We start from the raw sequence: 27,559 nt of genomic DNA, 5'->3' as shown, positions 1-27,559 counted from the left end.
TAAAATTATAAAGAAAATTTCATAGTTTTTAAACTTTCTCTTTAATGTAACTAATAAAAATAAAAATTTCAAATCTCCTTTAACATTTTACAAGGCCCTATATATAATAAAACACTCACCATAAATCTAGAAGAATTATTTTCAGAAAATAATAAATATATCTACTGTCAAAAAATATTATAATACATAATTTAAAAATTTCTCGCTATGTGAATCCAAAGGTTATTTTTATTATATTACTCCCATTGTGTGTTAGAAACTCTTATAAGTTAGATCTTAAATAAGTGGAAACATAAGGGGTCTAGAGAACTACTCCTAACTCATCAATCAAGGAAACCAGGAATATAACAATGCCTTTTTAAATGCATTATTCAGGTCAATTGGACATCATCACTTTATATTTTTCTAATGCATCTAATCTAATCAACTAGATGTTTCCATGAAGAAAATTTTAGTGAAAAGTCATCATGAGTGTTTATTAAAAATAATCAATGTCTTGCAAAATCCTTCAATTTAAAACCATTAAGTCACCTGAAGAGAACAAATTCCTTTGTAGATCCAGGGGTGTAATTCAGTTTCAAAAGGAAAGTTCTCTGGGAAGCAGCACCTATGTAATTGGCTGATACAGGGAGATTTGAAGCAATAAGGTAGTTTACAGAAATTGTTGGCTTGAACACACATTTCCCAAGGTTAAACTTTTTTTTTTCTCCTATACTTAGTGATCCTTTACACATTAGTTTGATAAATGTTTCATTTCTTGGTAGGTTATTTTTCCAGAAGATGTCTTTTAAAGTGAGAAAGACTGATTAGGCCATTTATGTTCACAAGGTGGTATAGATAAACTATTAATTCCGAGAATCATGAATTAAATTTGAAATCTGCTGACGGTTGCTGCCAAGTGCAAACAACTGTTTTGAGCCTGCAGACGGTGTTTCCATCTCACTCTAAGCAGTGCATATGAAATTAAAAGCTGAGATGCTTTCTGAGTTCACTTTCATCATTGCACAGCTCCTTAGTCTTGGCCTACAGACAACACTTTTAGGCCTGGCCCACAACCCATTTTTCGTTCAGGGATGATATGACCCACAACGTGTTTAACTCATGAGGCACCAAAATTATAGATTTTAAAATCATTCCCAACATTTTGTTTGACTTAACTGAAAAAAAAAGATTTTTTTTTTTAGGTTTCCAAATTTGGATCATATATTTTTCCATTCACAATCCCAGTTGTTTGTCCAGCTCCCTTTACTTCTTCACCCACTACCTCCTTGTGCCAGGGGTGGAAAAACATCTGCTAATACCAAAACACCAGGGGAGGACTCTGGGAAGTGGGGCCAAAACGAATGCATAAGTGAAACGTCAGTGATAAGGACTTGGAGTTATTGCAACAAGAGATTGTGTCAGTGCTTAAGGAGAGTAAGGAAGAACAGCCAAATGACATCGACTTCTCTTCTTCATAAAATTAATTGGTTCTCACCAATTGCCCATTAAAACCACTTAAAAAAATCTTGAGGGCCAGGTTGCATTCCAGACTAAATTAAATCATAATCCCTGGGAATGAGATCCTGGGAATGAGATCCAGGTATCAGGATATCTTTAAGTTTCCCCATTGATCTCAAGGTGCAGCTCTTTCTATTCTCCAATACTTTATTTTCATCAATGCAGTGGTAGTGGATATATGGGCAGGGAAGAAGGAATGATGATATTACACATCAGTCCTGGTTCTCCCCTTCCTTCACGTTTGTTCCCTCTTCTCCTATCTCACATTGGTAGACAACTGATGTTCTGGTCTCCAGAAGAAAGCAGATCATTGGTCAAAATGTGAAAAGTATGTGAGGGGCAGTAGCCGAGGTCTTGGGGGATAAGAGTGTGCCAGTTTTTTCACCTCTTCCTTGTATCTCTTTTTTCTTTTCCAGCACCTACCACTCCCTTCCGAGGTACCCTCTGCCTTCCTCGACAATAGCACAAAGAGCTTACTCCATGATGAATGAGGAAAGGTGTTGCCTGGGAAGAGAAAGGAAGCGAGTCTGGTAACACCTGACCTAATTAAAGCCAAAGGGAGAGGGAATGCTTACCAAAGTAACTAGGGGCTGGGTAGATAACGCAGATAACAGAAGGCAAAAGTGGAGTGTATTGGGAAATGCTGAGTTGTAAAAGCACAGTTAATTATAAAATTTGTAATGAAAAAAATTAAATTTGTAATGAAAGTATTATAGCCTAATTTAATGTTAAATTGTTAAGTTATATCATTTTGGGTTCATCAAAAACCTGCATTGCTGAAAAGATATGAAAAGTCTCAGAATAACAAGTTTACTATACTCAAGAGACATCTAAATTAAAATGAAAGCAAGAGTCAGTACCAAGTATGAGTTTTAAAAGAAGAAATTGAAAAACAATATATATTAATATATTCTGCTATATGCCACCTTTGTTTTTGAGTTGTCTTTAATTACATATATTTTGTACAAGAAGAATCTTAACTATTTTAATATCTATTACTGAAGTATGTATGTATGTATGTATGTATGTATGTATGTATTTTGAGAGAGAGAATCTTTTGAGAGGGAGTGGGGCTTGATCCCACGACCCCGAGATCATAACCTGAGCCAAAATCAAGAGTCGGATGCTTAACTGACCGAGCCACCTAGAAGATCCAATTTACTTTTTTTTAAAAGAAAAAGTGAAATTTAGGATGTTTCAGTAGAAAAGAACACTAATAAAAGGAAATGGTTCAATTCCAAAGATAAGGTCAAAGATTTGTGTACAAAAACATTCCTCTTATCTTATTATTTATGATAGCAGAAAAGGGAAATAATTTAAAAATCCTCAAGGAAGGACATATTCACAATGTAAAATATTATGTTATATATAAAGTTATGTTTTTAAAATATTTAAAAGCTAACACTTACCAAACACTAAGTTAGCTACTATTCCAAGGACTTCTCATGTGTTAACTAATTTAATCGTATCAGCATCCCTATGAGATAGTGATTATTATCATCTGAATTTTACATTTGAGGAAATAGAGGTGCAGAAAGCTGAGTAGCTTTGAAGGTACAGAGCTAACAGGTGATGTAGCTGGGATTGCAAACCCAGACAATCTGGCTTCAGGAAAATACCTATAGTTTCTATGAGGAGGGAAGCTTATACAATTTAGAGACCCTCTTTAACAGATGTGTGAGATACAAAATTACAAATACAAAATTAGGTATAGTATTTTGAAAAAGTCTATTTAACTGAAGACTCTTAAAACATAAACATTACAAGATTTACAGCAAATCTACTTTCAGTAGAAGACATGATGATGGAAAAAGCTGAGATAGAAAATGATATGAAAATATATATCCAATACAATCTCAATTTTGTTAAAAGATATATGTATACACAAATAAGAACACACATATAAAAATAGTTTACAATGGGCAAAATGTTATGTTTTTGTATTTTCTTCTTTCTACACTGCTTACTTTTCTAAAGTTTCTACAGTGACTATAAATCACTTTCATAATTAAAATATAGGTATTATTTTAACATAAAAAGATCTTTTAAACACATAAATGCTCGTTGGTGATGGCGGAAAGAATCTATTTAAAAATATAAACCAAAAAATCATAAAAATATAGAATGAAATTATTATATCTAATAAACCTAAAAAGGGAAGTCCAATAATTAAGACCAAAAAAAAAAAAAAAGAAAAAAAAAAAAGGCTGGAGAGGACAGAAAACAAATAAGAAATTTACTAAAAAATTACAAAATTTATAAACAAATTAACAGAGATAGAATTTGAGTCTCTTGACTCTATATCTAGTATATTCATGCTGGTTAGTAAGAAGGACTTAATTAACTAAAAGAGAAAGAGAGGGAGAGTAGTCTCAGACACAGCATGCTGGCTGTAAAATAATGGTCCAGTAAGGTTAGGCAGTTATTCACTGATAATAACATTTTTGGTATTCAAATGAATATTTTTAAAAATATAGATAATTTCTGTCTATTTCTAGATGGAGAAAGGATTTCTCAAACTGATGTAATCAGTAACCAATAAAATTCCATTGTCCATTATCAGAGCTTCTCGGATAACACTTAAAGGTGCACTGCTTCCCCAAGTCATGTGTTAGGAATCATTTTATTTCTTAAATTTGTCAAGAGGTAATTAACATCAGCCCCACTTAGACATCATAGATGTTTAATTCAAAGGTAATTATCCACTTCGATGAGAAAATAAATAATAGATATCCCAGTATAGGTACATAGTAAGACATTATTATCTAAGGTATAAATGCAAACGAATTAATTTAACATTGATCTAAATTTGCTTAACAGTGATGAGCTTTACTTTGCCATTTAACAGGTTCTTCCTAAAGAAAAAATATTGAATTCATTAATCTCATGCTATTTGATGCCAATTTTACTTTCATAACATCAATCAGTTGAAATGCAACAAATGAAAACAATCATTATTAAAGACATCATAAAGTATCAATTTGTGAATGACAATATCTTTTGAGAAACTGTACAATGGTGAATATGTGCATCTTATTTTTCACAGTGCTAAAATCAAATTTCACAGTCCTTATCCAGGATAAGCAACATGCTTACTTTGATCCATTGGCATATTTTAAGTTTACAAGTAACTTTCATATTATTTATATTTCAACTCCTATATTATATAGGTCATACATAAAAGTACTCAAAAGAAGATATTCAGTTGAGTAATCTTTAAGAATTTTTATTCATCCCACAAGCTTATTATTTTAGACTTTATTGGATGTTTTATAACATGTGTTTGTTGTTATTAGCCATATGTTATACAGTGGTATGATATCATTCTTATTTTTATTCTGATGTATGTCATAAAATCTTCCCCAAAGCAATTAGCAATGGTTTTCAATAAGGCATCTATCTACATATCAGAAATTGGTAATTTCTATAAAGTGTAGTCTTAAAAAAGCTCTGCTTTTTGCAGATTTAAAGGGCTCTGCAAAGCTTCTCCAACATAGTAGTCTTTTGTGTTTGGTTTGGTTTTAAATACCCTGACCTAGGAATATGTGGCTTATGTTGTAAATGTGACCCTCTATGCCTATTTCCCCTTTCCTTTTTGAACTGCTGATGGTAATGAATCTTCTTCCTCCAGCTCCAACTGCTGCATTCAGTTATCACCAAGAGCAGACACCAACCAGCACTCTAATCTTGTTCTGATGGATGGAATACTAACCTTTCACAAGATTAGAGACACAAGGTGCTCTAGAGATAATAAAATTCAAATAGGTTTATTTCAAAGGGCAACCCAATCTCGCTTTTGTTCATGGGTCACTTGGCAGATCATTTGCCCATGTAGTTTTTGTGTCTTTCCAAGCTAGGTTCTGGTTCAGTCTGCCAAATATGTCAAATTAAGTGGGCCCCAAAAGCCAGTTCCAAGATAGAAACAGAAAAAGTTGAGTATAACATTATTTCAGCATATGTGACAAAAACTCTATTGGCCAATAATTCTAATTCGCTTACATTATACCTAATATACTAGAAAGATAAATCAAGACTGACCATGCTGACAATATCAATGACTTAGTATAACTGCCAGCATTGTGATGCTGGAGCGTAAATTCTAAAAGATTATTCAGAGATTTCCATTTCAAATAAATGCCTACTGGAACTTGAAATCAAAAGTTAAACATATGGTGCTTTTTGAATAATATTATGTAGATGTCTGTTAAAGATTTTCTTAGAAATAAAAGTCAAGGAATATTAATCAACAAAATAAATAAAAAATAAGAACTGCATACATATGAAGAAAAAGACAGGACTAAAATCTCCCTCTAAGAGCAATGAGTAACCCTTACAAAAGCTTCAAGTATTTCTCCTGTCCATTATCTTCTCATTATTTAAATTTACCTCTGCCATGGATAAACTTGTAGTGACCTCCTAATGAGAAAATAAGTAAGGAAACCAAAGAGCATTTCATGTTAAGATGCTCCTAAAATATATTACTCACCTATATGGATAACATTAGCACATTACCATGGAAGGTAAAATATTCAAATTTAAATAACATTGATAATTTTAAACCCCTGCACATGACACTGATAATACATAGGGTGTACTCACTTTTAAAATTAATTTCCATGCTTAAATAATGACATATTTTGCAAAGTAGTACAAAAGTTTTATTCATTTAGAAGTTTTACAGATAAATTTATATAAAGCAAGAAAGTTAAAATTGTACCTATATATTGAAATTATAAAAAATTCTTAAAAATGTAAATGTTGTTTCATTAAAAGAAAACTCTGTGATTACTAATATTTTCAATACCACACAAAACCATTTTCCCTGAAATATTTTTCAATCAATCATAACTATTCTTACTGTGATTGACTAATTAAATAAGGCTTTTGAAATGAAACAATTAGAATAAATTGTATATTTAAAATAAAATATTTAGCTAGGATGTTTGCTCTTTTATTTCAATAATGCTGCTGAAGAATATTTCAAACAAGGTCTTATTAAAAATAAATCTGAGACTACCTTCTCCACAGAGGTTATGCAAAATTAGACAATGTTAATTCTATTATTTTAAAGATGTTGTTTCCTTTTAAAAATTCTTAGAATGATCACTGCATATTTTTTCATTTATTTAGTAATATGAAATTGATCATGTTAACATTGTTATTTTGTACTGAGACACAGAAACCACTAAGCTAGACTGGACATATATCATGCCATAGTTAAAAAGACTGTTGTCTATGTTTAGAAGGGCATCTGGGTGGCTCAGTCAGTTAAGCATCTGCCTTCAGCTAGAGAAAAAATAATGTTCATCTCTTATACACCTAGATAGATTTTAAATGGATACTAAGGATCATGATTATTATTAGCAATTTTTTTTTGTTCTTGAGAAAGTACAAAAAATAGCTGACAGTTATATAGTGTTTCCCATGTGCCAGACACTCTCATAATTACATAGTATATATCATGTGATCTTCATAACATCCTATGAGAAAGTACTGTGAATATTGCCATTTTCTAGATGAAGCACCAAGAGTAATTGGCATATGATTATGTTCCTGACTTCTGGCAAAAGCAAGAGAATTATGATTCCCAGTAATTGCTATCAATGTGGTTTTTTTTTTTTTTTTTTTTTTTGAAGATTTTACTTATTTATTGAGAGGGAGAGAGAACACAAGTGGAGGGGGGGAGGGGCAAAGAGAGAAGCAGACTCCCCACTGAGCAGGAAACCCAGCGTGGGGCTCAATCCCAGGACCTGAGATCATGACCTGAGCTGAAGGCAGACATATAACTGACTGAGCCACTCAGGCACACCTCTTATGAAGTATTTTTATTGAGGTCAAAAAATTATTTGGTGGCAGACACAGATGAAATGCATTAATTGTTGCATGATATCTTTGATCAAAAAAGATAACTTAGTGGAAAATTAACCATATTCTTGTAAAAAAATTGTGTATCCCTTATTTTCTTTTGAGCTAATCAACTATACTCCTTCTATAATTGGGTATACACACAGCTTTATTGCCATATCTCTCTATTTATAGTCATTCAGTGACTAAAGCTTCAAAGTAACACCCCTTCACTGAATGGATAAAAAGATTTCACCTTTTCAGTAATCAAATGACAGTGTTGATATATGATGGTGACAAGATTAGCTCAAATGAGCCCTATATCTTTCCCTTTCAACAGGTAGTGTGGTCTGGGGCAGAGATGCAACAAACAAAAAAAGCAGAGCAAGTAATTGATACTAATGCAAACAGCTTCATTTTCACGTTTTGTATTTATGGGATTTCATTTTTTTCCCCTCTTGGACACTATTTTTTTTAGCACTAAACATTATTCCTTCCCAATTAGAATACAATTCTAATTTGTTAAAAGTCATTTTGGATTCTCTATCTTCTATTCAGACAGTTTGGCAAAGATATTCCAAAAAGCTGACTTTGTTTCAAACCACTGAACATGTTTTACATTCTTTCATGAATCCATTCTTGGATTCATGAAAAAAAAAATTAAACTACAATCAAAACTGTGTAAGACTTCTAAATAACCACAAATTTGTTCATATACTATTTATTCACCAATCCTAAGAACATTTTGCCAATAGTTCACTATCTATCTGACAATTATTTCACCTAACCCATTTTTTTTATGATTTTATTTATTTATTCATGAGAGACACACAGAGAGAGGCAGAGACACAGGCAGAGGGAGAAGCAGGCTCTCTGTGAGGAGCCTGATGTGGGACTGGATCCGGACCCCAGGATCACACCCTGAGCCAAAGGCAGACGCTCAACCGCTGAGTCACCCAGATGTCCCCAAGCCATTTTTTTTTTGTAAGTTTGTCAATGATCTTTCCACGTGAAATAGAATTGATAATTGTGCAATGGGTTAAACTGAGCTCTGACCAGTGGGTCTTCCAGTCTATAGATTCTGTCACTTTGTCAAAGAAGGTAATTAGTTTTGTTTGGCATGGTTTGTTTTTGAGAAATCCATGTTACCTGCTACTTTGTTGTACTCTGGATGCTTGCAAATTGTTTGCAGAATAAATTGCTCCTGACTTTTTCCAAAATGGACCTTAACCTTACAAGTAATTAATTCCCAGATATTTACTTCATTTTCCCTTCCTACAATCACCTGCTATGATTGTCCTTTCCCTGGTTCTCTGGAGCTGTGCCAGTCAGCCATAAATCTGCAAATTCACTTAAATGAAATGAATACAAGGCAATTTGATGTTGCATTTGATTTGGTATTAAATGCTACATAGTTGTTGATGTCAAAGTCAAATTCATAAATCTTCAGAGCTCAGGGAATGAGGAAGCATTTCTTCTGAATTGGTTTGAATATGACCATCAGTCAATATCAGCTATACAAAGACAGAAACAACATTAGACTGTTTGGTTTTAAACCCTTCTTCTTATCGTAAGTATATAAAACTATATATTTGTATGAAAATGAGATGAATAAAAAAAGGCAAATCTGGGCTTTTGTTATATATCTTGCTATGGTATTTTTCAGATCTAGGCATTAGCTAATGTTTTCCTCAAGAGCAAAATACTTTACGAAACTTAATATTGCATATTTGACTTTAGATTTGAGCATTAATTCTGAATTTCTTTGTTTTAAGAGGTTGAATCCGATCTATCACATTCTTTAATGTCCTTTCTGTGTGTGTATTTTAATTGTAGATCATGCCCTAAAAGGTAGCACAGTAACAATTTATCAATTAGTTTTAGTCCTCCCATGAGGAAAGTCATCTCTTCTTATCTGAATTTCAAAGCCAGGCTTGATGTCAATGGAACAACTGATGTCCAAAAACAAAAACAACTAAAAGACAGAAGCAAAACCAAAACAACCCAAAACAAAAATACAAAACAATGGGCACACTTGAAGAAAAACAGAAACAATCTGAAAACCAGGACTGACAATATTCCAAGTAAGTTTCAAGTTATTATAGGCTTGTACCTCTATTATTCCTTGTGGGTCTGTGTGGAAATCCAGGGGCAACTTACAACACAAGAGGGGAGGGGTGCTCCATTTAATTTAGGAAAATGATAGAAAGGTGGCCAGATGAAAATATAGAGTAACTAACTCAAAGAGGCTTTCGAGAATCTAGTCCAAAGCTGATTTTACAAAAAAAAAAAAAAAAAAAAGTTATTTTTCTCTTTTTTTAAGACAAAAATAGACAGGTCCTGTGAGTGCCAGCTGAGCCTAAACAGGGACTGAGTTTACTTATGTCTGATTAAAACCCTGGTGGGCCACTTGCCAGAGGTGATAAGCTCAGGGAAGGAGGCACAGCTATCTTCAAGAACAGTTTCATGGAGGGGTGTCTGGGAAAAGCCAGGAATTTAGAGGCCAAAGAGTGTTTATGTTGAGGTTGGCCTCAGGGAAGAGATCTGAGGTTAAGGAAGAAAAGGGGATCTAAAGGGAAGCTGAGAAGCTCTTTTCTTTTAGGAGACTGTGAGACTCACTTGGGCCTCTAAGGTAGGGAGAGGGGTATTATCTCTGCTTGACTAATCAGTCTAGCCCCTGGACGGTAACAGCCGAGGGGCTGCAACTCTGTTTCTACCCAAAGACAGTACAGAACTGCGAACACCAAGAAACAGAATCCAGAGAAGCCCATGGAGGAGGTGACAGCAGCGATGGCTGTAAACTGACCCCTGCACCTCCCCTCCCCACCACCCCCACTCCCGCCCTGGCTTAGGAACAGCAGCAGAGCAGGGAAAATGGTGAGGTGGGAGGGGGCACCTATTTGCCAATATTCTAGATTCATCTAGAAGGACTGGGAAGACCTTGATGGGTATCAGTGGCTGTCAAAGGTATATCATGATGAGGGAAGGTTATCGGGCTTGGGAATTCACATCAGTGCCAATGCACTTTTAATTGTACCTCAAAGTTTGTGAGAGCCAAAGACCCATTTCACACCATGCCCCCTAAAATGATAAGGTTTCCAGTAGAGCCTTTAATTATGCAAACTGAATTTAAAGGAAGTCTTAGTTAAAATGAAGAAAATTAACCCACTAATTACACCTTACCTTCTTCTTGATTCCCCAAATTAAAAATGATTCTAGAAACTTTTTTTCTTTTCCTTTCTTTCTTTCTTTCTTTCTTTCTTTCTTTCTTTCTTTCTTTCTTTCTTTCTTTCTTTCTTTCTTCTTTTCTTTCCTTTCTTCTTTTTTTCTTCTTTCTTTTTCTTCTTTCTCTCTCTCTCTCTTTCTTCTCTTCTCTTCTCTTCTCTTCTCTTCTCTTCTCTTCTCTTCTCTTCTCTTCTCTTCTCTCTTTCTCCTTCTTCCTTCCTTCCTTCCATCCTCCCCTCCCCCTCTTTCTCTCTTTCTTTTTTTCTTTCTTTGCCCAGCACAAGGAATGTAACCATCTGAGTCAGGAAAGAATCCAGCTATTTAGTTATGAGGAGTGTGAAAGAAGGGAGGGGAAGTATTTGCAGGGGAGTCAGAAGAGTGATAATCTGTCACAGTTGCAGATCTATAATAAACCAGTACAATCCATCTGTCCTTTTAAAATTGATAAATTCTCACTTTCTCCTATCTTCACATATTCCCCATTCCCTTTGTTCTCACAGCCTCTATCCTCCTTTGAGAAGTCTTCCTGATGATACCATCAGGATTTGGATGGAACTCAACTACTCTTCAAAAGCTCCACAACTAACTCTGTGACAGGAGCCTCTCTCACTTCCTGCCTGCTTTACTGCAAATGTCTTCTAATTGATTCCTTGCTTCCACTTTTGGCCATCACTAGTGTTCCTATTTACTGATTATCTCCATCCCTTCTCGCAAACAGAAAGTTCAGAAGGAAAGAAATCTTATTTGGTTTTATTCACTGTTGAAGTTCAAGCCCCACGAACAGTGTCTGACACATAGTAGGTGCTCAATAGTTATTTGTCAAATGAGTTCATGCTCTTTCATAGTTCCTGGCACAAAACCTCCACACCAGAGTTCTGTTTAATCATAAGCACTTCATCCTAAGTGCATATGAGTTCAAAGCCTGGATCATCGGAGGCACTTATATTTATTGATAAGAATTAATATTTTAATTATTAAATGAAAGACATTGGTTCCTGTTACAGGGAAATTCATTATCCAGTGAGTTGTCTGGGGAGAGACGTTTCGGATTGAGGACGCTGGCTGAAATCACATCAAACAGAGGAGTTAGTGTCTGCACAGAATAGAGAGGAGGCTGGCTCTTGCAATTTACATAACCTTTTTTCCTCTTCCTTTCTGTGCCTCCATTAACACTCAGAGTCTCCTTTTGTCCCTCCAACGACTGAACTAAATTCAGAACAGCACATGAGTGATTTCTACGAGAAACACATTCTGTATAACATTACAGACTAGGATGAAAATGTTCTAGTTTCTAAAGTTTTTTCCTCATGACCTATAGATAGAGCTCTGAAATTTACATTGCTACGTCACCAACCTAAATGAATCTAATCTTTGTTGAATAAATGATTAACATTCAAAGCTAAGGTTTTATAACAAGAAACAGTTTGGTCCTTGTGTTATACGGACATGGGGGGAATTGGGAAAGTGGAAGTTTGTCTTTAGCGATGCATTTAATTTTGAAACTATCCTTGCTGTTTGAGTGGCCTATCTGCTCTGCATGGTTAGATTTTTAATTAAAAAAATATATATATATATATTTACTGATATAGTTATTGGAAGGACCCATATTGGTAGGTTGGCCAAATGAAATTGTTTTTGTAATACAGTCACTCTCAACCTCAAATATATGTTTCCTTAAACTGTTACCATTAGGGGAAGGGTCAATATTCCAAAAGCTTCCTTTGGTTGAACATAAATTACTGAAGAAAGCATACCACTAAATTGGCCTTAGGTGAGTCATGTGATCATCGTTAAATCTATTTACCCCAAGTGAATCTACTATTACTTCAGTCTACCATGTACCAGTGTCACAAGATCCTTCCTTGAGTGTTCCTGTCAAGCATTCTGTGTTTTTTTGATGGAAAATAGATAAAAAGGATGCATTGCCTTCTTTTAGACCAGTGATTCTTCAAGTGTGGTCTCTGGACCAGGAAATTTCTTAAAATGCAAATAATTGCTTCATTCCAGTCCTACTGTATCAGGAACACTAAGGAGGGGGGCGGGGCATGAGGATGCATTTACTTGACAAGTTTTCCAGGTGATTCTGATGCTTACTTGAGGTTGAGAGTGACTGTATTACAAAAACAATTTCATTTGGCCAACCTTCCAATATGGGTCCTTCCAATAACTATTATTTTATCAAATTCCCTGATATAATTATTACTTGAGAATCGGTACTTAATTTCTGAATTGTGTCCACAGACTTTTACGTCTTCGAATCCTCAAAAGTGATCTTACCTTAAATCCCACCTTTCTGTAATTCCAGTCATTTTTATTCATTAGTGGAAAACACCTGTAACAGCAGGAGCTACTAACATTCTAATTGTTTCTTGTTCCTCTAAATTGCTTGTCATTATAAAAGAAATGACAGAAGTGAAATGGGAGAGAGCAATGTGGCAAGAAGACTAGAGCCCATTTTCAATGTTTAATTGCTATACAATGCTAAGAACAGATTAAAAAGATAAATCAAAAGTTTGCCGAAAAAAAAGTAAGGCCCCCAGTCAGTTTTATGGTTTCATTTGAGCTGCAAAGATATTATTATACACTCATTTACAAAACAATGAGCTCTTACTGTTTATGAAAGTTTAATCTCTTGGTTTATTGCCTTAATATATTTCACATTGGTAAGGTTTACTTTTAAATGAAATTTCTGACTGTCTTATGTGGATGTTATTTTATACTGAGAATACAGACAGAATGAGTGTAACATCATAATTGTATTCATCTATGAAGCAATTAGAGTCAGGGTAATTGCTTCTAGTTCTCACATATCTGCATACAAAGTAATAGAATTAATATTTTATCATTTGGCAGTATCCCTTGTTAGCTAAGAATTCTAACACTGTATATCTTCTCTGTCTACAGGAATTTAAACAGACCCTATATTAATATTTGCCTAAATCAAAAACTGTGCCAAGTGGAAAAATCACATAGAGCACATTGGCGCCACTGCTCAACATACGCATCCAGTTGGTGTACAATGGGACATAGGCCCTCAAACACACTCTCCAAACTGAGCAGGTGCATGACAACACAGCAAAGGCTTGTTAGGAAGCCCACCTCAGTCCCTGGTTACATTGCCAAAGTGAGTATGAATTCCATGGGGTTCTAGGAGACTTCTGATTCTAATGAAAAATATGTGGCTGCTCTAACATCGAGATTCCTATGAAAACACCTTCACAAGTTTCTACAGAGATACAACTGATAGAGCCAAGGAAGGAGAGAACAGGAAGAGCTAAAGGAGCAGCTTGGCGAATGACTGACAAGATTCCAATCCTCAGCTAGAATCAACAGGAATAAGAAGGGCTAAATGAAAACTTATAGGCTCATTTATTTTCTAAGAAGCTTAGGCTGGAGGGAGAGAAAAGAAGCCATAAATTAAATGGCACTTTGCTTGAATAAAAGGGGAACAAATGAGGGAATTAAGTTGAACCCAGCAGCTCAACTACTGGACCAAAATTAATTGATAGATAAGCTGCATTTTGACGTAAATAAATACTATAAAAGATGGGAAAAACCCAGCAATTCTGCCTTCTTTTCAGTACAGGCAAACAAACATCCTTTATGGAGAGACAGAGAGTCTAGAATTAGCTGTGGTAACAAGTATGAATGAGTTATACTGTATGTATAATGTATACTATGTGCTACTCATGCAGTTTAGGTAGTAATCTGGAATTCAAATGTGACGTATTTAATAGTCTAAAATGAAACTGCTTCATGAAAAGTTGGGCTACAGTTTAAAAAATGTATTAAAATTTGTATGATTCTCCCCAAATACTGTTTTTTGTGTAATCTTTCAAGCTATTAAATCATTATTCTCCATCCATCTCCTCACAGTGAGATCATTTAGCTGACGGATGTCCTGGAGATAGGGAGTAAAATGTCAGTAATACATGTAAAGCATTTAGAATACAGGCTGGCACATGGTATGTACTATATGTGTTATTATTTTTACTATTGTTATTATTAAATGTAAGGACTAAATCTATGGTTAGAAAAATCATCTAATTCTTTCAATGACATGAGTGATATATTTGAGTGTTGTGCCCTCACTACTCATATGAGCTTTATTTTAAATTATTACAAAACCTCATTAGCCCTTAAATTATCTCAGATGTCCTGATTCCTTCTTGGTCCTGTCGTCCTTACTAATTTGTATGACTGTTATTTTTAAATCAAATAAAGAATCATTTATTAAGCACTTACTAGGTAAAAGCATTAAATGTTGCATGTAATAATGACTGTAAAGAACTCATACAATATTTTTAAACAGTAACCCACAAACTGCTGGTGCATAAGTTGGTCTTCATAATAGCACCATTAGGGTGGAAGAGAAGAAATGACTCTCTGTTCTCTACTTTACTGAGACTCGAGAGTTTTAGCGATACGCCAACATCATATAGCTATTAAGTGGAAAAGCCCAAACTGGATTGGAATTCACACATATTGAATGTTCAGACATTCCAACTAGAGCAGAGTAGGGAACTGGGATAATTATCAAGGGAGAACCCCTGGTTCCTGAAGAATGATTTATAAAGAGTGAGAAAAAGCTGCTTACATCTAAGGCCAACAATTTGGAAGGCTGGCTCCTCAGGGAGGGGGGATGGAGTAATTCTGGAGGTAGCCACTTGGCAGTGCAATGGCATTTGCTTAATTATAGATTATACTGTAAGTGGGGAAAATTAAATCCATAGTGCCTGTGGATTTATTTAGTTAAGGAATATAGAATTAAAGTATTCAAATTGAAACGTTCTGGAGGCAGCTTGCAATTTGGACCTAAATGACAGGTGACAGGTCCAAAAAAGAGGTTCACATCTTGAAATGAAACTGCAAGATAAATGCATTCTTGAAGCAATTCAATCAGGAAAATCTCAAGGTTATGTACATGTGTAATAATGAACCCTTTTCAGAATTTTGTCTGCAGTCCTTTCTGATCTTTCAGCCACTTAAAAGATAATTTTGCCATCCAAGTTTCTATGCTCTGGCTTGAGGTAAAATTAACACCACCATTTATAATCCATACAACTTTACCAACCGATCTATCTTTATCCTACCCTGACAAATAACTTGAAAAGTTTTAAAATAATACAAACTTAGAGCATTGGCAGACAGATTCATGAATAGGAGAAATGTTCCATAATATTGGGAAATGGTAAAAATGTGAAATATGGGAAATGACGGAATTCAATTTCTAAGTTGATGTTCCTGGCGATAGGATAATTTTCAGCGCATGCTTTGAATTCAATTTCCTTTATTTTAACAAAACATATTTCATACACCCTGCTTAAGATGGAATAACTTAGGAAAACATAATCCGTGTTCCAGGCCATGTTCTCATGGAGATTTGAACTATTCCAGTTCACCATAAAATGTTTTCCCAGAAAGCTCTGCGGTCCCCGTCACCCTTTCTCTATTTGCTCAAGTTCTCCTACTTCATACAACATGCAGGTCAGCCAGGACACTCCTCCCTACTCACTTCTGCCTTCTCTTTGGGAAGCTGTTGGAGATGACCTAGAGATCACAGTGTAGATGGATCTGTGCCCCACAGAGCTCGTTTTCTGAAATCTGTTCTGTTCAGTCATTGAGAAAGGCCTCACTTAGATACCTCTACATTTTAATCTAAGCTGACAGGACACATTCACTCTGGGTTCAGTTTTGTCCATGATAAACAATCTCGAGTACTTCTGGTTTAATGCACAATAAATTTATCAAATACAGCAATGACACACACTCTGAGAGGCATTTCTTTTAAAAGGAATATGCAATTAATGTAAATATATACTCATAGAAAATCTTCAAGTTACTTTGTCACAGTTCATTTGCACTCTTTAGCAAGAGATGTCTATCTAACATCTTTGCTGTCAAGATATAATAAATATATTCTTGAGGGATAGAGCCAACATTATCTGATGTAGCAGTAATAATAGTCAATGTGAAGGGTAAACAGTGTTAAGGGACAAGAAATGAATGAATCAGAATGTTAAGTTGAGTTGTAGGACGTGGTCTGTTTGGGGAACCACATCATGCAGAGCCATGGACACAACATGGACATGTTCAAGGAAATACAGGGTGAGGTGTACAGAAATTGATTTCTCACTAGATAGTGATTTATTTAAGGCAGGCCTGATGCCTCATAGATGCCATCTAGATACCCTGCTCCACACCTGCACAGTGTCTGATACAGAATCATGAATATGAAGACATCTTGATAGAGTAAGCTTGGGATCTGATTTACAAAGCCAGATGCTGTACGAGTTGCTGTACGTACATTATCTGTGATTACAGTACATCAATACTGCTCTATAGTAGGTATTTCTATGCCCATTTCCTAAAGAGGAATCTGAGGCACAGAGCCACAGAGCAATTTGGGACTCAGGTTATCTCATCCCAAATCCAAAATGCCTCCTATCATGTCACTTTACTCAGCTCTCTGCAAGGTATCTTTGCCTTGGAGTTGAGACCAATTCATTTTTCTTCTTTGCTAATTAATGACAAAGCAGTAAATCTTAGGTACACTGATAATTTCGTATGCCTCAGAATGGCAGTATCTAGTCTTCAATGATAGTTAAAAATCAATATGTGGATTATCATTGTAGTTTAAATAACTTTATGTAGTTATATGCTTTCTTTGTACCTAGAAATAAAATTGTGTATTAAAAAAAACAGTGAATGTATTAAATTTAGTCATATATATCTATGTATATAAATGTATATATACATATTAAGATGCATCTCCCTCTCTGTGCCTACACACACACACACACACACACACACACACACACACACATATTCCATAAATAACTCAGATTAGAGTTTTAAGTTAGGGAGGACTTAATCCAAGCAAGTTGTTTTAACAAGTAACACAATGATAACATTTTTGTCTCTAATGTACCTGAACTATAAATCCACTAAACATGGGCAGCCCAGGGTGGCTCAGTGGTTTAGCGCTGCCTTCAGCCCAGGGTGTGATCCTGGAGATCTGTTATCGAGTCCCATGTCAGGCTCCTTGCATAGAGCCTGCTTCTCCCTCTGCCTGTGTCTCTCATGATTAAATAAGTAAAATCTTTAAAAAAAATCCACTAAACATGAAGAGACGGAGACAACAAAATGTGTATGTTAGCAGAGATGGTTACATTTGCTTCAATACCCTAAACTTTGTAAATGTGAATCATTAATTGAGAGACTACTCATCACTGAGGAAGAACAGATTTTAGTAGCAGGTAAAGTGCTCAGCACTTGGGCATGAAATGACAAAATATTACCCCAAGACAGACTACGTAGCTTTGTCACAGTTTGCATATCAATTCATAAGTCTTACTACTGTGTCCATGTGAGAACTAAATGACTGTCAGGGTTGTGGGTGCACATGCTCAATAACCTTCTCATCTGTCACCAGAGGTGCTTACTGGAAGGTATAGAGTGGCTACGCCAGAGAATTCCCTTAGCCCTTCACAGCACGGCAAGCATATGATTCCCACTTCTGTAATTTTTTTGCACTGCAAAATCTAATAGAGTTGGACAAAATGGCATCTGCTGTTTATTAAATCTTGTTTTCATATGATTGACTGACCTAATTTTGCAGGGTTTTGAAATTGCACTTCTTATCACCTTTTTGGCTGAAACTTCAGAGTTAGCTCTGTCAAATACCGCATGTCATCTACACATGTAAAGTCAAGTAATTGGATGCACACAAGACCTATGTCACTTTTAAATCTGGTCCCCATTAGAAAATACATCTTCAAAGTCGGGAAGTTCAGCATCTCTTTTTCATACCTTCATCACCTTCCAAATCCCTGGGAGCAAAGAAGTGACATTATGTGGCTTTTAGCCTCATAATCTCATAATCTCAATTTCCCAGACTCCACTCTCTGCTCTCTGGCCAGCAGCTTTATCTTTCTGCTATTCCCACTTGAACAATCCTCAGGGATGTCTAAACTCCTGGGATGTTCAACCGATTTTCCTGTCATCTTTTCTCTGTCCTTTGGTTTCCTCCTTATAAGCCTTGCTTTCTTGGCCTAACTGTACCCCTTGTTAAGACAAATAAAATCATGGCCTTTGTCAAGCAACTGGAACTTGAGACCCAAATATTTTCATTTTTGTATTTCTAAACAGTCACTCACTCTGTCATGATTACAAACAAAAAAGAACAAAAATTTAAAATATATATATACATAAATATATAGCCTTAAGGACTGGTCTTAAATTCACTGTCTCCAAACTAAATTTTTTTTTTAAGATTCTATTTATTTATTCATGAGAGACATACAGAGAGAGGCAGAGACATAGGCAGAGAGAGAAGCAGGCTCCTCACATGGAGCCCGATGCAAGACTCCATCCCAGGACCCCAGGATCACGCCCTGAGCCGAAGGCAGACGCTCAATCACTGAGTGACCCAGGTGCCCCTCGAAACTAAAATGAACACTTACAATGTTGCTCAGTTGACCTATCTTTCCTTCCCTCCACTCACTCTCAGTCTCTCAAACCACTATTTCAACTTTCTCCCTCTATTTCCCCAAACCTCGTGAAATGATTCAAATAACCCTCCAAGTTCTCTTTAGAATAATTCGATGGCAGTAGGGTACATTCCTTTACAATGAAACTGGCCACTCCCATTTATTCACTCCCTCATTCGCTTATGGAAACTTTATATAGTGCCTCATGGCATCATAAAACATTAGGTCTAGAAGCAACTTCCAAATTATATAAGAAAAATACTGAAGCCCCCAAGTTATCATTTTCATGTTCTAAAAGATGTTGCAGGGGATCCCTGGGTGGTCAGCGGTTTAGTGCCTGCCTTCAGCCCAGGGTGTGATCCTGGAGTCCTGGGATCGAGTCCCACGTCGGGCTTCTGCATGGAGCCTGCTTCTCCCTCTGCCTGTGTCTCTGCCCTTCTCTCTCTCTCTCTCTCTCTGTGTCTCTCATGAATAAATAAATAAAATCTTATAAAATCTTATAAAATAAAATAAAATAAAATAAAATAAAATAAAATAAAATAAAATAAAATAAAATATATGTTGCACTGTAATGGGGGGAAAAATCTGTCCTCAGTTGGTTTCTTGTCTTGGCTTCAGCTAATCTCTGTGAAGATGGTGTAAAAGGGTGCCATCTTCCTAAAATATATGCCCTTCCTACAGGATAGGACAAAACGTGGTCACAGTTTCCATAGCATCTCTTATTCTGGAGATGGTTAGAAATGCAGAATCTCAGGAGCCACACTAGGCCTAGGAAATCAGAATCTATTTAAACAGGTCCCTCCCATGATCCATCACCACACAAAAACTGGAGAATTACTGCTCTATTGAATGACAACAGGAATGATAATCATGGTACTGCATCCAGGTTACTGCCTGCAGTTCCAGAAATAAAGCCTCCTAGTTTCTTAGGCAAGGCTACTTTTTTTTTTCTTGACAGAGCTATCTTGTCTTGTTTTGTTTTGTTGGGATGTTGACTTGTGAAAATTCACCTGGTATTCACAATTCATCCCTTTGTGTATGAGAAAGTTAGGAGCTTTGATGCTGTTGATACCAGAAACTGATGCAACAGCACATCAGGGCAAACCTCATACATTTTAAATTAAGATGGTGCATCACAGTTAAGATGAAAAAGCTTAAGCTCTTCTTAGAATGTTGAAGCCAGAGGCAAATGCAAGTTTGGCACCAGGAAATCAAATATGTGTTGTTTTCTTCATCTGAGCACACATGCCTTCCTAGGCCTTTTAAAAATAATAGGAAGAGGTTAAAGCTGAAAGGTTTCTATTAGTAAAATAAGGAGAGAAAAGGCTGTGTTATGGGGCAGAAGGCAGAGGAAGGAAGAAGCTCCCCCACTTTCTCCCTTGGTTTTGAAATTGCTTCTGAATCCTTCCAGCGATAGAAAAGTATTTCCAGTCTTACAGTCCTTTTTATTTCTTTTTAAATTTTTATCTCTTAACGTGTTCATAATGCCATCTTTTCAGAAAACTTCATAGGCAGTGTTTTCTGCCAAAATGCTCACACTTCTATGAAAATAAACAGATACAAAGCCTATTAGTACTGTGATTCTAGGTCAAAGACATATCACAGATAATTTCATGCTAAAAATGTCCACTACTTAAAATATCAAAGTACCAAAATAGCACAGTAAAAATGAAATGATTGCTGCTTTAAAAAAATACACTCCCATTAACATTATATTCACCCTTTTTCTCTGTTAAATGGAAAATGTCCATAATTACTAGACGATTAATATGAGGTTACAATATATTTTTTAAACAAGATCTCCTGAATTTTGGCTCTTAGAATAATTCTAAATCAATTTCCTAGATGGCTTTCCAAATCAATGTCTTACCTTTTTCAAAATACTTCACATAGATTAAAATTCTGACACAACCTATAGGTCATCAGTACACATTGTATCGTCCGTAGATGGTGATTGCTTTGTCATTGGCAATGAAGAGCCTTTCTGAACCCAATTAACATGAATGATACCTAATTACCTATGAACCAGATGTTTTAAATCTATATTAGGTAATAGAGTTTACTGTGTTTTGTTTTGTTGCCTTTTAATATCTCTATCTTATTTGTAAATGTCCTGGCCAAACAACAAAATTACTGATTATAAGACAATGTATGTTTTTAATTTTCTTCGTCTTTTGGTTAATTTATTTAATCCTTACCTTCAGTGGATGGGGGCTGCTTTTTGCTACAGCTTGTAGAATAGTATATACATGGATGCCACATTTGGGTGCAGTTTAGTTCAAGAACTCCCATTTCCTAAGCAGGACTTCACTGAATGTATGCTGGGAGCATTTGCCATATACTGGCTATCATTTGTTATACAACTCAGTCCCAGAAGACTAACGGGAAAGGAGATATACTTTTACAGTATCTTAAAAAGCATGAATAAGAATATGAATATATATATTTTACTTTTTATTTTATATTTTTATGAATATATATTTTAAATAACATATTTAAAAGAACCTAAAACTGAATATAAACATCCTCATGCTCACAGCTCCTGAGTAAATCTAGAGCGCATACTTGGTTCTTGAAACAATATGCCATCCTGTCTGTTCTATTAGGTCCTTGAATACTGGGAACCCTTCCAATGTAAGTGTAATAGGCAGCTGTGAATATAATACCATCCCCACGGACTGGTCACAAAACCAGTCATGATCCCCAAACTAGAAATGCGAATAAGCTCTCATCCATTATCCCCCTCATCGACCTCCTACCTCCACTGCATTACTGATGTCACCAAACACAACTCCATTTTTGGTGTGTGTGTGTGTGTGTGTGTGTGTGTGTTCATTTCCAGTATGGATTGGGAGTTCTTCCCCACCTGCCCAGTATTGTAAAGAAAACCATAGGTCCGAAATACCTTCACTTAGGTTAAGGCCCCATGTCAGTTAAGCACGACTTAATACCCCTAACTGTAGTTTCAACTCTCATCCCTGTAACTTTTAACCAGTCAACATGGGAATTTCCTGGTCAGCACCAGGAAATTTACTGATGGACCCCTCTCAATCCCTTAGGAGGGTGGCTTTGTCTAAAATAATGGATTCTTTGCCATAATTTCCTTTATTCCACTCCCTCTGTATTTTAAAGGCCTTTCCTTTTCTGGGGCACCTGAGTGGCCCAGTGAATTGAGTGTCCAACTCTTGATTTCATCTTAGGTCATGATATCCAGATCCTGAGATCAAGCATTGGCTTAGGCTCTGAGCTCAATCTGCTTGAAATTCTCTCCTCCTTCTGTCCCTCCCTCCACTCACATTCTCTTTCTAATCATAAATAAATAAATAAAATAAAATAAAAATAAATAAAAATAAATAAATAAATAAATAAATAAAGCCTTTCCTTTTCTGTAGCCCTTAGGGGTTCCTCTCTAATGCTAGACGAGATGCTGCCAGTTTCGTGAATTGATTAATAAAGCTATTTAGATTTTACTTGGTTGATTTTTTTTTGTTATTTAATACCATATTTCCTCTAAAATGTGCTGTTAAAAATGCTGATGCATGTTAAACTATAAAGACCAAATGGCTGGGTTTTTAAAGGGCAAGCCACTAGAAGCATGCTTCTCACACGTGAGCATATTGCAGAATCACCTGCAGGGCTGGCTAAACCAGAGTACTGGGCCCCACCCCCAGTATCTGATACATTTACACCTGTGGAGGGCCCTGAAATTGCCTTGTCTAACAAGCTCCCAGGTGATGCTGCTAGTGCTGGCTCCAGACCACACTTAGAGAACCGCTGTAATACGGCAACATCTTCCACTCCGTGGTTGTTCTGAAAAGTATTTCATAAAAATTTTATTTGTCTTTTCTCTGGGCATCTTTTAAATTACTGCTTCTCTTTAAACCTTATACTGTCATAAAATTCATCATAAATTTGAAGTTGGAAATGAATGTGGAAAGGATGTGAGAATAAATGCCAGAGCAAAATCATGAGTAAGTTATCCATTGCCTCTGACTTTTCAATATTTTTCATTTACGTATTGGAATTATAATACTTATGTGAAAGCAATGCATGCAGACAGACACACACACACACACATGATCCATGGACAGTATTTAATAAATACAAAAACATTAATAGACATAGAATGACTTCTTAAAAATATTGACCAACATATATGGCAAAATGACTTAATAATCTGAGAATGAATGCTGAACATTTCTTGGCAAAATAAAAATAAAATGTGAATTTATATTACAAAGATGAATCAGTTTATTTGCTCAATTAATTAAGAACATAATATGGCAATGTGAAATAACCCTATAGCTTAGATTCCTTTTTATTTGGTAATGGCTAGTATTTTAGATTCCTGGTCCTGCATCATTTTCATTGCCATCATAAAAGTAGCTAATAGGTATTATTAAAAGTTCTTGGTTCTCTGCTAATTACTACAAGATATGTCTTATTAACATTTGCAGTTCTCTTCCTGCCCTAGCCCTCTACAGAATACATAATGCAAAAGGAGCACAACACAACAGTTCATCTATGTTCTTAGCATGGAATTCACACACACAAATAGTCAATAGCAATATTCTGAAATATAGTTTCAAACAATGGAGTATAAAATAAAATATCTAAATCTTTCACTTGATTTTCTTGGTTTTCTTTAACTTTTCCTCTTCAGAGATAAAGAGCAGGTTATTGTCTTACAGCCTTTCTCAACAGAGAATAGAAAATAGGATTTGAGAGGCTATTCTCACAATTCTCTTAAGAATGGGACTCAAAGAGTACCATCCTAGAATTAATTCATTACATTAAATGGATGACTAGGTGCCCTAGTTGAGAATGGCTGAACAAATCAATCAAAACATACAGAAGCTTCCAAGGATATATATCCTGTAATGGAGAAAGATGTGATCCACATCAGAAATGTTTCTGAGGAGACTCAAGGCACTTGATGGTCTAGAAGACAAATATGCTAGACTAGAATGCTGCACATTTTAATAGGCCATTATTTTAAACTGATTTCTCAGACATTCTTGCAATAATCTTGCCAAGTCAATATTATTTCTTCACTGTATAGATTACCAATATAAGCGTCAAAAAAAATTCAGAAGCTGAACTATCAAGGTTCCACAGCTGGTAAGGAACAACACAAGTGTCATTACTCCATTTCAAGATGGTGTTCCTGGATGTGAGGACATGAACCATTTGATTTCCCAATAGGTTTGGATTTCCTAAGAAGCCTGCCTCTAGTACCCATATACCCATTTTATTGTTTTTCATTTAATCCAGGTAATCAAGTCTTCAGGAGGCACTCACACACATTGACATAGCTTGTACACCTCTTGCTCATGAGAAGGAATGGAAAAGCAAGTTTCCCCATTAAGGCTCCTTTGTCATTATGCAGCCTGATTCTGCTGAGCTAAGAGGGAAGCAGAGCTTTGAAACTCCTATGGACTTGATGGCCTGGCTTCAGAGAAGAAAGAAAACTACTGATGTGTACCCTTTAACTTCGAAACCAAAGAGATCTAAGGACAGAGCCACAGAGACAGGCTGAGAGGTGAGAATGTCCCCTGCATAAAGCTTGCTCTCTGCCTCACTCCACTGCTACCAAGGGGGACCACGTGGAACAGAATTTCTTCCTTTAAAAAAAAATTATTTATTCATTTGTGACACAGAGAGAGAGAGGCAGAGGCACAGGTAGAGGGGGAAGCAGGCTCCATGCAGGGAGCCCGACGTGGGACTCGATCCCGGGTCTCCAGGATCCTGCCCTGGGCCGAAGGCAGGCGCTAAACCGCTGAGCCACCCAGAGATCCCCAGGAACAGCATTTCTATTCCTTGCTAATTTTTCAGAAACGTGGTTTAGAAGGAAAAGAACTGCATGCGATGGCTCTGTGTGCTACTTTATGTTTGTCCAACTCTACCTATAACGGGCCATTCTTTAGATCATTTTCTTCTTAAAAACACCCCATAGTTCTGCCTCATCCCCTGGGTAGAGTCATTAGGGAGTAACACTGTGGATGGAAAATTAATTTACAATAGCTCGTGGGGAGGGACAGTGATGTGCAGATTCACTTGAGTTGGTAGAAGCGCCATTTCCCTGTGTGCCTTTCAGTATCACAGTCTAAACGAGTTTACCCTCACTCTGAACTCTTCCCGAAGGTAAGACTACGGGAGGAGTCTTCCAAACACTCTGGAAGCCAAAGCTGTCAACAGACTGTCAGTGTGTCAACAGTGGTTTTCATATTTTCTTCTAACAAAACAAACAAGAGAGTCACATACCTCAAGATGTTTTAACATTTTAATTAATGTGCTGTGGGAAAAAAATTGGCGAGTGCAGAGATGGCACTATTTTTGTCAGGTTCCCATTTAACATTACTTAGTAGTATTTTTAAACACACGCATTGGTGTGAAACACTCTTTTGTATTAAATTTCTTTGGAAAAAAAGTGTACACCATATGTGCCTTTCACAGCAAAATGTCAATCCTGTGCTGACTTAAATACTATTGGAAGTAATATACCTCAGGAAACAACTACACCTACCTTGGAAATATTTTAATCTTTTATAAGGGAACATCTCTTTAATGCTGACTTACAAGGAGATAAAGGTAAAAAAAAAAAAAAAAAAGATTTGTTTCCTGTTGCTCTGTAGGCTTCTACAAGACAAAGGTCATAGAAATGCTAGCCTGCAAATTCCCAGGCACGTAGTAGCAAACCAGTGCTATTTTGAAAGGAATGAATGGGTGAATAAACGTACACACATAAATCAAGAAGCATCACTGAATACTGACAATTCTAGAGATCACAACGATTCATATCAGTAACCATTCACCAATGAATCGATCACAGTGTGCACAGTGACATCTTAAATTTTATTGGGAACAGGAATGTGGAGGTTTATCTTGAGGCTCCTTACTAGTTTTCCTTTTCAGAAACTATTTCTACAAATGTCTCCTAAAACAACTTGCTCAATGCAAACACTTTAGTCTTTTCTCCAGTTTGCTGTTCCCTGTGCCTGGATAAGCCTTCTGTTAGTTAATCCTGTAGAAACCTTTCCACACCTGTAGACCCAGCCCACATGCTCTCCTCTGAGCTGACATTCTCATTCTCCATTTAGAATCAATTGTTCTATCCTTTGTACTTAAAATACTGCATTATAATTAACGAGAATATGCTGTCACTTCCATTGGATTGTCCTCTTGAGTTCCAGAAGTGTGTCTTACTCATCTTAGTATTCTCTTTTGCTTAGGATAATGTCCTGAATATATATTAGGCATATGTTAAATCTGACTTCATAAATTTGTGTTAAAAGGAGATAGGAGGTAGGGACATCTGTTGAAGTAAAAGGGTAGATATAAAAGTTGTATTCTTCACCCAAAGAGACATTGGTTCTATAACAGCTTTTGTTCACTAGTATTTCTCTTGGGATCAATCATGGCATGATGAAGAAGGCTATGGTGTGTAGAAGACCCTTTACCAGGTTCTGATGACGGCAATAAGGTCCCGTATACTTTTTTATAGTACTCTAAAAAAAAAATGATCATCCTTCAAGTACCTTGAACTGCCTTTTATGTTTATTATAACCTCAACTGAAGATCTAACACATTTTTCATAGACATGTTTTTTTGAGAACACCATCAGTGGTCTGGAACACATTTTTCACATCTTTCCCCATATCACAGATATAACAGACCCTGTAGTATATCTCAGTCCCACTGGGCAAATACCAAGAGATGCCTATGATTTAGGTCTGTCAGTCCTTTGAAAAAATGCTCTGATTCCTCATCATTAACAGAGTTAATTTATCTGTAGAAACTGTCAATAAGCTTGTCATTGTTTTAGCAATAAAAATAGTAGAAGTCTTTCTTCTTCAACTACCTCTATTATCCAAGTATCCAGGTGCACTTTATATGTGGCATTATGATTCCCCCTTTAATATAAGGAATGAGAAAAATATCCCAAGACACAAGCTATTATTTTAATTAATCAATAACTCATTAATACTTCAAAGCTAAAACCTGAATCACCAATAACAATCTGATATATATATATATATATATCCCCCAGCTGGCCTCAAACCTAAGAGTTTCTTTATACGTTTTAGTTCTTTGGAATTGGAGAGTAGACTAATCATACCTCTTCTATTTAAACATATACGTAACTCTAAAATAAATATAGTGGAATCTTTAGTGTCCACATTGACAGAGACTAACCCCAAAATGTTATGTTCTGTGAAACACAGATTTACCACTGGGAAACAATCTTCTGTTTCAAATTTGTGAACTGAAGAGTACTCATCTATTATCTTGTTCGAAAGGCCTAAGAAGGGCCTCAAGCTTTTGATTCCTAACTGGGCATAACTGATGTATTTTTAACTTTTGCTTCTAAGAGTTTGTTCAAACAAATACCCAGTGATAGACTGAATATGATAATGTCACCTTCATTAACCTAAAATCTATTTTTGCTCTTACCACTGACATTTAAAGATGGCCTCATGCCTGTTACTGTGTTCTCA

At 35.9% G+C, this 27,559-nt stretch overlaps 1 protein-coding gene and 1 long non-coding RNA gene across 7 annotated transcripts in view; one reads left to right on the top strand and one right to left on the bottom strand.

Annotated features, from left to right (window-relative positions):
- The window catches only part of GPC6 (glypican 6), a 1,082,045-nt gene that overhangs the window by 542,566 nt on the left and 511,920 nt on the right, over positions 1-27,559 (bottom strand). The window lies entirely within an intron of this gene.
- LOC111091682 overlaps positions 1-27,559 on the top strand; it is a 54,605-nt gene that overhangs the window by 10,542 nt on the left and 16,504 nt on the right. The window contains exons 3-6 of one of the 5 annotated variants that reach the window (XR_005376469.1): positions 9,273-9,428; positions 11,070-11,366; positions 13,474-13,693; positions 24,451-24,603. This is a non-coding gene — a long non-coding RNA (uncharacterized LOC111091682). The other 4 variants (XR_005376470.1, XR_005376473.1, XR_005376468.1 and 1 more) reach the window with 4 other exon arrangements.

This window comes from Canis lupus, chromosome 22, assembly GCF_011100685.1.
Source record: "Canis lupus familiaris isolate Mischka breed German Shepherd chromosome 22, alternate assembly UU_Cfam_GSD_1.0, whole genome shotgun sequence".
In the NCBI taxonomy this organism is placed as follows: Eukaryota; Metazoa; Chordata; class Mammalia; order Carnivora; family Canidae; genus Canis; species Canis lupus.
Note: the sequence above shows the minus strand (reverse complement) of the source record. Positions and strands in the feature narration are given on the sequence as shown.